Below are 10,386 nucleotides of genomic sequence, written 5' to 3' on the forward strand. Positions count from 1 at the left end.
CACCCTGACCCCTGAGCAACAGAATGATTGTCGCCAGTTACTGGGACAATTTTCTGATCTGTTTTCCCTGGTTCCCGGTGTCACTGATTGGTGCGTCCATGATGTGGACACTGGGGATAGTACACCTGTGCGGCACAAGGCCTACAGGGTGACTGACAGGGTGAGGACATGCATCAAGGAGGAGGTCTCCAAGATGTTTGCACTCGGGGTAATTGAGTCTTCCAGCAGTCCTTGGGCCAGCCCAGTGGTCTTGGTCCCAAAGGCTGCAGCGCCGGGAGCCACACCCGAACTCCGGTTCTGTGTGGACTACAGAGGACTCAATTCAGTCACTAGGACTGACGCACACCCCATCCCCAGAGCTGATGAACTCATAGATCGGCTAGGGGCTGCCCACTACCTCAGCACGTTTGATTTAACGTCTGGGTTTTGGCAGATCGCCTTGACCGAGGGGGCCAAAGAGAGGTCAGCATTTTCCACCCCAGATGGGCACTACCAGTTCCGGGTTATGCCCTTTGGGATGAAGAATGCCCCTGCCACCTTTCAGAGATTGGTCAACCAGGTGTTGGCTGGGCTGGATTCGTTCAGTGCAGCCTACCTGGATGACATCGCAGTGTTCAGCTCCACTTGGGAAGAACACCTGCGCCACCTCTGGGAAGTGTTGATGGCGCTGCGCAAGGCAGGCCTCACGATCAAGGCAAGTAAGTGCCAGATCGGGCAGGGTTCCGTGGTGTACTTGGGACACCAAGTTGGGAGTGGCCAGGTGGCACCCCTTCAGCCCAAGATAGAAACCATCCTGAATTGGGAGTCGCCCAAAACCCAGACAGAGGTGAGAGCCTTCCTATGTCTCACCGTGTACTACAGGAGGTTTGTCAAGGGGTATGGCAACATGGTTGCCCCCTTGACAGCGCTGACTTCGAGGAAGCAGCCCAGGAAAGTGATTTGGACTGACACCTGTCAGAAAGCTTTTGAGGCCTTGAAAACTGCTATGTGCACGGCGCCCGTGCTCTTGGCTCCCAACTTCTCCAAAGAGTTTATCATTCAGACAGACGCTTCAGAGCATGGTGTGGGGGCTGTTCTTTCACAGATTAATGAGGAGGGCCTAGATCAACCCGTAGCCTTTCTTAGCAGGAGGTTACTTCCACAGGAACAGAGGTGGAGTGCTATTGAGCGTGAGGCATTTGCTGTGGTCTGGGCGCTGAAGAAGCTAAGACCCTACCTGTTTGGGTCTCACTTCCGGGTTCAGATGGACCACAGGCCCCTCAGATGGTTGATGCATATGAGGGGTGAGAATCCGAAGCTGTTGAGGTGGTCCATTTCCCTACAGGGTATGGATTTCACGGTGGAACATCGCCCTGGTACAGATCACGCCAATGCTGACGGTCTGTCCAGATTTTTCCGCCTTAGTGATGAGGAACTCCCTGGGGTAGGGTAGTTCTCCCCACTCTTCAGCTGGAGGGGACACGTGTTAGACCTGGCACCTTGGCGTGAGTCTCCCTTCCTCTTTTTGTCGCTGTGCCTCATGTGCTTTTATGGTGTTGTCCGCTCAGCGCGCTGTGCCACTGCCAACCAGTGTTGCGGTGCGAGTACTCCCTTGTAAATTATATATGTTGGTTGGATTCCATGATTGGATCGTTTGGTTTACTGTCAGACCCCAGTAAAGTGCGCCAGGAGCGCCAAGGCATGTAAATGCAAACACCGCTGGTGGGCTTGCAGCACTGGTTGTGCCACCCACAGAAGCGGCCGGTAAAATATGTCTAAGGTCTGCCATCGCAGAACCTGGGTGCAGTCTGGTACTGACATGCTGACTGGCAAGTGCCCACACTGGCCGGTCCCTAAACCTTCCCTTAACTTCATGTTAGTCACCCCTCTGGTAGGCCCACGGGCAGGGTGCGTTGTAAGCCTAAGGTAGGACAAGCCTGGATGCGTGGCATGTCCTAGTAGTGAATGACCGCCATCTTGTTGTTCACTACTGTAAGGCTACCCTGTTCTCATAGGCCAGTATGGGCGGCGAGAATTGTTACATCCTATGATCCTAACTGACCCAGGGAACATGGTTGAAGATCGGGTTTAGTATGCCTGAACTCAGAATAATAAGGTACATCTTTTTCCAAGGTTTATTTTAATATTCCGCGTTTGCAAATGCCGCTTTTAGAAAGCTGGCCTTTGCTTGCCTAAACATTTCAGCCCGCCTCTGCGTGATGTGTATCTGATGTCCGGCTGGTGTGAGTGACAGGGCTGGGGGAACCCAGATGGGCAGGGCTAGGTAGCTTGTTGGTGAATAGGACGATCGACAGGTAGATGGGGGGAGGAGTACTCCTAGGCTCTGAATAGGACAGTGCTCTGCCACCTCAATGCCGGCTCCGCCCCCTGTGGAGCCTCTGATGACTCTGCCCTGCACTCTGAAAGAAGAAGCCTGCATCGTGTAAACAAAGTGCTCAGAAACCGGACTGGACTAGGCAAGGGCCCCCCTGGCCTGGGAGAACAAAAGATTTGCTGTATAAATGTAGGAGCCCTGCTCCTAAGAAACTAGATCCGCTTTTGACCAAGAAGAATCTCTGCCTGAGGAGGAGGCACCGGGAAAGCTGTAGGAGGAAGACTGTCCTTGTCCTGGGGGATTGGCCTGCAGTGGTGACCTTGCTACCAAAGGGGAGAAGAGAAACTGTTGCTGAAGACTTTGCTTTATTTTTACTTTCAAGACTTGTGCTTTCCAAAACGATCTCCAAGGGCTTGGAACTGAGCTTGCCCCCTGAACTGAGCCCCAGGACCATTGGGCTCTACCTGATCTTCACTCGCCTGCCGCTGGACTGTGGTGTCCTTTCCCTCGCCGGAGCTGTGACCCTCGTGCCCCAGTCCCTCCCTGAGCCGTGACCAGGACTGCTTAGCCGCCCCCACCTTGGGAAGAGCCTCGCTCGATCGGAGCCGCTCCCCCTACGCTGTGCTGGGCTGCCCCTGTCACCTCGCTCGCTGGAGGCTCGCTGTGCACCTTCACCCTCCCGCCGGAATCGGCGTTGTGAGCATCTCCAAGCCTCAGACGGCCCGGACGTAACCTGCGTGTCCGGCTGCCTCACTTTGTTCACCCGCCACCTGCAACACCCCGCTCTTGTTGTGAGCCTGAAGATCAGACCCCCATCGTGAAGTGTGGGAGCCCCGGACGCCGCCTCGCCCTTCTGTCGAAGAGCCGCTGAAATCCCGCACCCGCCTTCGCGTCAAGAAACAAGGTACTGTACTTACGAACTCGACCGCGAGCTCGCATCGGATCCAGGGTCCGCAACGTTCTGATTTCCCTGTCATCTGCCGTGTGCTTCCCGGACGCCGCCTCAGCACGAAGTGCGCTAAGGCCCACAGTTACCTTGTGCCCGCCTAAAGAACTTTCCGTAACAAAGAGACTTTACCGTATTTCCAAGAGTTGTGGCCCCATCAGTTCAACGTTACTGGGCCTTGTATTTGAATCTGCTGAACCTACATAAAAGCTTATTTTTATATACTTCCTGATTGGTGTCCGTTTGTGGTGCATGCAAGGGGTTTACTGTATGTGTAATTGCATTTGCTTAACCGTGTACGCCTGAGACTTAGCCTAGACTGCTCGCGCCACGCACCTAGAGGGTGAGCAGGGGTTATTCTGGGGAGTCATCCTTCGCCCTGACAAGAAGTAAAGGGTCCCTGCTTGTTGTGGGTACACACCTTCGTCAACCAGAGCCCCCTCATTTCTAACAGCCCCTCTTATCGTGCACCAGTTCCGGTGCTTGGAGTACAGGGTACACGAACAGTCATTTTACCTCCACTTCCTGGATGCAAGGATAACAGGTACATCTCTATTGACAATGTCAAGCTACAGTGAGTGGCCGATTCTTCTTAGTATGACACCAGTGGTTTCTTGCCCTTCGATGCTGAGAAATTCTGTTGTGGCCCCAGCTTCTAACACCTTGCCTTAAGTTGCCGTCGAGATGCATACAGTTACTGGTCCTTTATTGCAACCGACACCTAGTGGTCTACCTGAAAATATTGAGTATGCTTATCCTGCGGATGTCCCGTTGCCTGTTTTACAATCCACCACAGTTACCCAGTCACAATACTCCTTTGACACTAATTCAAAGACTTCCATTGCCCCGTCAAAAGTTAAAATTTTTGTTGCCTGGTTCAAAAGACATTTTTTAATTCCCCCTTGGACTTACATTTGGCTGGTGCTCATATGTATTTTTTTGTTTATGTCCATTGGTTTTGTGGTAGTGTTTTTTAGACTTATCAATGGACTCTACCTGAAAGAAAGATCTACAATTCGACTAATTGATGGAACTTTGGCCCCCCACTCCTCATCACATATCATGAAAAGGGACCAGACTTTTGCGAACATTACTGCCTGGCCTGTACGTGATGGAATCGCTTGGGATGCTGTAAAATTTCAAATTCATGGCCCCACTGAAGTAATCAATGTGCCAAATGTATTTCGTGTTTCTATGGGTGTTGTAGTTAAGCAGAACATCCACTCGGATGATTGGGATGTACAAGCAATAGAAGCACTGTTTTCTGATTTGAAATATTATGCTGCATTTGATGCTGAAGATTTGTATTTAGATACTGTTAATTATGATGAGCAATTCTGCTATCAACATTATGGCACACATTTCCTACACAAAGCAAATACGTTTCGAAATTTTGTAAATTATACACAATGGGAACACTGTCCAGCCCCTAGGCAGGGCAGCTCAACCACGTTAGTGGACAAATTCACATATTTTTCTGATTTCAGTGTGTCGAATCCGGCCTCCTTTTATTTTAAGGTTGCGGCTGAGTCTGCTTCTAAAGTTAGACTGACACACACCAAATTGTTATATTTCAAGTCCTTTATGGACGAGCTGGCAATCGAAGGATATGATCTGTGGAAAGCTACTATCGATCTTAAATCGGTTTGCCTCATCCCGAACCACATGTTATTTTTGAATTCGTCAATTTTTCAGACCACCTGTTTTGGATTGGCTACTTCCAAAAAAATTAAATTCTCCCTCCACTCCGGGTCTGGGTGCTTATCCTAATTGGGGTAATCATACGGATCTGTCCCTTGCTACGTTGCAGTCATACATTTCCAACACATCCTTCAATATTTCTGAATTGAATCCGGAAGGGTGGTTAGTATGGCAAACGAGCTCAGATTCCTGTCAACATCGGTTTCTGGATTGAGCACCGGGGTATACACAAGTTCGTGTAGACCCCCGTTTTGAATCTTCTCACACTGTAACTACCTACTCAGTAGGGAAGTTATGCCAATCTTGGCTGCAACATTCCACCTTAGCATCTGTTAAACTTCATTTATCACAATTGAACGACAAAATAGAATTGAATGATTTTGTTAAGGGTCCTGCGGTTGGCAGGTCCAAAAGATGGGTATATGCTATTTACAACGAAGTTTGGAAGCTGTCACAGATTGAAGCTGCATCCAGATTACGAGCTATTGACCAAGCCAATATGGAAAAGGTATTGGCTGTAATAGATAATAGCATTAACACCCTGTCTTCCAGAATTTATACCTTACATAATATTGTTTCATCTGTGGTAGACATTGTGCAGGATGATTTGTCTGTTTTGTATCATGGTCAGAATCAATTGCGTTCCATTATGCAGTTTGCATGGACATTGCAAACGTTAAAGGCTGGGAAAGTCCCTTGGGATTACCTGAATACTTCATCTTTGTTCCTCCCTTTTAATTTAACTGCGAAACAACAATTCATGTCCATGAAAGATGCAACATATTCATTGCTGCACATTGAAAAGTTAGAACCTTTACCTTTCTCTTTTGCCGAATTAAACTCCGCTGTGTGGCTTATCCACGGGTTGATAACGTTACCATTCCCCCTGTTTAAGTTCAGTTCGTGCATGGAACATTATGCCCTTGGCAGGTATGAAAAACTTGGTACTGCCTTCCTGCACGAAGTTTGGTCACTCCCATTCACGTATAGATGTGTGTGGGACGGAAAAGAGGTATACTTAAAAGGTGAAGAGTGCACTTCCACTCCGGATCACTCTGTAGTGTGTAGGCACATTCAATTGCATGGTGCATGTAATGTGCACGCTCCTAATTTAGCTTGCGTCCTGAAAGGAATCCCAGTGCCGGTTATAACACCGTCTTTTACGCTGCTTGCTAACGGTAGTTATTTGCTATTAAATAATGAAGCTTGCTGTGGGATGTTAGTGGAAATTCCCTACATAGTGACTGCATCACAGAGAGTAGTTTGCTGTAATAACGTCCTTTTCCCACCCCCTCATGGACGGCTCGATGTATCCATCTGGCCTTCCATTCCAACCTTGAAAGCAGTGTTCAATAAGATGAGCAGAATAAGGGCTCTATTGTCTCAAAAAGAAGTCCCGTTGACTTCGTCCCGGGAAACATTTGTCCTTTCACGTAGCAAATACGCGCACAGAGGTGCAAGCGCTTTTGAATACTGATCTCCCACTTCATTTTGGGGCCCTGATTCAGACTATCTTTAATGCCTCGTCAACAAGTGGTCTGGCTCATTTTTTTAAAATTGTGGGCTCCGGCCTCGTGACCTCCTTTCAAACTATTTTTGGTGTGATCCCGGCAGTTTTTCATTCTATTTTTTCCAGCGTCTTCGGAGGTCTCCCTTTGCTTCTCGCCCTCGTAGCTGGGGTGCTTTTGTTGCTCTGCGTACTACGCTATGGATGCACAACTTGCGTCACACGACAGCATGTCCCGGCTGCTCCATCTTGGTAACCGGATGCTTGAATACTATGGCACTTTACCACTGGCGACTTTAAGCATAGCCTATGGATTGTCCTTCCGGTTTCCCTACTTTACTTGTGTGCAGCCTGTCTTTCATTGCCTAGATTGTCCATTCCAATGAGCTCTGGATTTGTGCCTGTCGAACTTGGTGTCGCCTGCCCCGGATTATGATCTGCTAATGAGCCCCTTAGTGGCTCATGAGTTGGACTGTTCTGGTGTCAGGATTATGGCCTGTGGAGCAGCACATGGAGTCCTAGGAAATTGGGACATCGGAACGGCTGCAGCTGAATTCTTAGCGAGAAGTTATCTTGAAGAACACACCAGTTGTCCTCGAGTGGTGCTGGAGGCTCCAGTTGTCGAGGAACATGTGTGTTCCTTCAACTTGCTGAACTGGATGGCAGATAATTTTGCAGAACGTACCAATGATTTCCTCTTGGAAGCTGTTGCAACTTATTGCTCTAGTGAAGAGGTGTGGCTCACTGGTTAGAGGCGGCAGACCCGTAAGCAGAGGACGGCCCAGGACCAGGGTTCAATTCCCGACGCGGCAGGGTTGTGGACCAGGGTCAGCGGGCTCGATAATTCTCGCCTCGGTGCCTACTCCAGTCAGGGACCACACTCGGCAACTCTGGGCCTTAGCTTGCCTCATCTTCACAACGGCCCCCCCAGAACGCTGGGGATGCTTGGTCGCACCTTAGAGATACCCATTAGGGACCATCTCTCAGGGTGAGCCAGGACGGGTTCCCCAGCGGTCGAAGCGTGGAGATACTCCTCTGGGAGTCGATTCTAGCGCTATATAAGCCCACAATTAAATTAAATCAATTAAATTGTGCTTATACCTTGATGGATTGACTTTTTTGCCCCTTCATCTAGTTGTACATTCATCAATGATGTTTGTTTCCCCTTTAAATGGTTTTTTTCAATCCTTTTTATTTTTTTTCTTTGTTTTTTCTCTTCAAACTTTTTCACTCACCTTATATGGACGTACAATTTATGCCCTTGGTTCTGTTCTATCAAACTTGAACTCTGCGTTCTTGCAAGTGCGCCCCTACTGGTTAGTGGTCCGATCAAGGGGGGTGTAGTGAAGATTGCTATCTATATACGTACAATGCTAATTTAGCACAACCGCGTTAGATGTTAGAAATCCATATTGCCGCTTTTACTGCTTTTGCACACGACACTGTAGTCACATGTTATTAATTGAGAAATGCTTGCTCGACTTTGCTTCACATGAGAACTGTCTGTTGTTCACATCCCAAACAGTGAGCAGCGACCTTGGTCTGAACATTGTGTAAAGAAACAGTCTGGGTCGCTAGACGGTGCATGTGGTTGAGTTCAGGTTGATCGGCCCACTATTTAGCCATAACACGCACGCAGCTGCAAATACCTGAAAGTCGGGTGCTTTTAATATTGCAGTGCTGCATATTTTTTATTCATTCGGAACAAGAGCTTTCCCAGGAGCAGAGTATAGCTGATCCTGTGATGTGATTCCACTAAGCTGATCTTTACGGTATGGGGTTCCCCATTCAAGCCTAGAGACCTTTTATTAGTCTAATAATAACCATATTAGATTACTAGCGAAAGGAAGGTGGTTGTCATCCACTGTCATTTTATTATGATTACTCCTTTCATTTTCTATGGTATTGTAACTATGCTGATGGTTTTGATCTTAATCATTTGTCTGCTTATGTTAGCCAAAGTACTGCATCTTAGGAGACGAGGTTTATAAAATAAACTCTTTAAACTTTACCGTGTCTCTGTTTATTCTGTTGTGGACTGATATGAGAATAATTACGAACAGGTATTTCTGATTCCCACCATTCCTGAGAATACCCTAATTCGCTTGTTCTGGGTTGTCTATACATTGGGACCGCCGAGATAAAACTCAGATAACGAATGGGACACTGATGCTGGTCGGATAAGGGGTTCTGGGTCCTGAGGTGAGTTTTTGGTACACCACAATTCACTGCGGTCCTGGTTTCCTGTGCATAGTTCTGTGCATAAGCAGAATCCCTGCAACAGCGCAGTGCAGTGTTGTTCGGGCAGTGTAGGGGGAGGTGCTGGGGCTGGTGTTTCAGGGTGTAGGGCAGTGCAGTGGTGTTTGGGCAGTTCAGGGGGTCCTGCAGGGGGTGGTGTTTCAGGGTTTTGGGCAGTGCAGTGGTGTTCGGGCAGTGTAGGGGGTCATGCTGGCGCTGGTGTTTCAGGGTTTAGGGCAGTGCAGTGGTGTTCGGGCAGTGTAGGGGGTCTTGCTGGGGCTGTTGTTTCCGGGTTTAGGGCAGTGCAGTGCTGTTCGGTCAGTGTATGAGGTCGTGTTGGGGCTGGTGTTTCAGGGTTTAGGGCAGTGCAGTTGTGTTCGGGCAGTGTAGGGGGTCGTGCTGGGGTGGGGTTTCAGGGTTTAGGGCAGTGCAGTGGTGTTCGAGAAGTGTAGGGGGTCATGCTGGGGGTGGTGTTTCAGGGTTGATGGCAGAGCAGTGGTGTTCGGGCAGTGTAGGGGGTCATTCGGGGGTGGTGTTTAGGGTTTAGGGCGGTGCAGTGTTTTTCAGGCGGTGTAGGGTGTTGTGCGGGTGGTGGTGTTCCAGGGTTTAGAGCAGTGCACTGGTTTTCGGGCAGTGGAGGGCGTCGTGCAGGGGAGTGGTGTTTCAGGGTTTAGGGCAGTGCAGTGGTGTTCGGGCAGTGTAGAGGGTCATGCAGGGGGTGGTGTTTCAGGGTTTAGGGCAGTGCAGTGGTGTTTGGGCAGTGTAGGAGGTCGAGCAGGGGGGTTGTGTTTCAGGGTTTAGGGCAGTGCAGTGGTGTTCGGGCAGTGTAGTGGGTCATGCAGGGGTTGGTGTTTCAGGCTTTAGGTGAGTGCAGTGGTGTTCGGGCAGTGTAGGGGTGGTGCTGGGGCTGGTGTTATAGGGTATAGGGCAGTGCAGTGGTGTTTGGGCAGTGCAGGGGTCATGCAGGGGGTGGTGTTTCAGGGTTTAGGGCAGAGCAGTGGTGTTTGGGCAGTGTATGGGGTCGTGCTGGGGCTGGTTTTTTCTGGGTTTAGGGCAGAGGTGTTTGGGCAGTGTAGGGGGTGGTGCTGGGGGTGGTGTTTCAGGGTTTAGGGCAGTGCAGTGGTGTTCCGTCAGTGTAGGCGGTCGTGCTGGGTCTGGTGTTTTAGGGTTTTGGGCAGTGCAGTGGTGTTCGGGCAGTGTAGGGGGAGGTGCTGGGGCTGGTGTTTCAGGGTATAGGGCAGTGCAGTGGTATTCGGGCAGTGTAGGGGGTCATGCAGGGGGTGGTATTTCAGGGTTTAGGGCAGTGCAGTGGTGTTCGGGTAGTGAAGGGGGTCGTGCTGGGGCAGGTGTTTCAGGGTTTAGGGCAGTGCAGTGGTGTTTGGGCAGTGTAGGAGGTTGTGCTGGGGCTGCTGTTTCAGGGTTTAGGGCAGAGGTGTGTGGGTAGTGTAGGGGGTCTTGCTGGGGGTGGTGTTTCAGAGTTTAGGGCAGTGCAGTGGTGTTCAGGCAGTGAAGGGGGTCATTGTGAAGCTGGTGTTTCAGGGTTCAGGGCAGAGCAGCAGTGTTCGTGAAGAGTAGGGGGTCGTGCTGGGGCTGGTGTTTCAGGGTTTAGAGAAGTGCAGCAGTGTTCTGGCACTGTAGGGGGTCATGCTGGGGCAGCTGTTTCAGGGTTTAGGGCAGAGG

Source organism: Triturus cristatus, unplaced genomic scaffold, assembly GCF_964204655.1.
Source record: "Triturus cristatus unplaced genomic scaffold, aTriCri1.1 SCAFFOLD_385, whole genome shotgun sequence".
In the NCBI taxonomy this organism is placed as follows: Eukaryota; Metazoa; Chordata; class Amphibia; order Caudata; family Salamandridae; genus Triturus; species Triturus cristatus.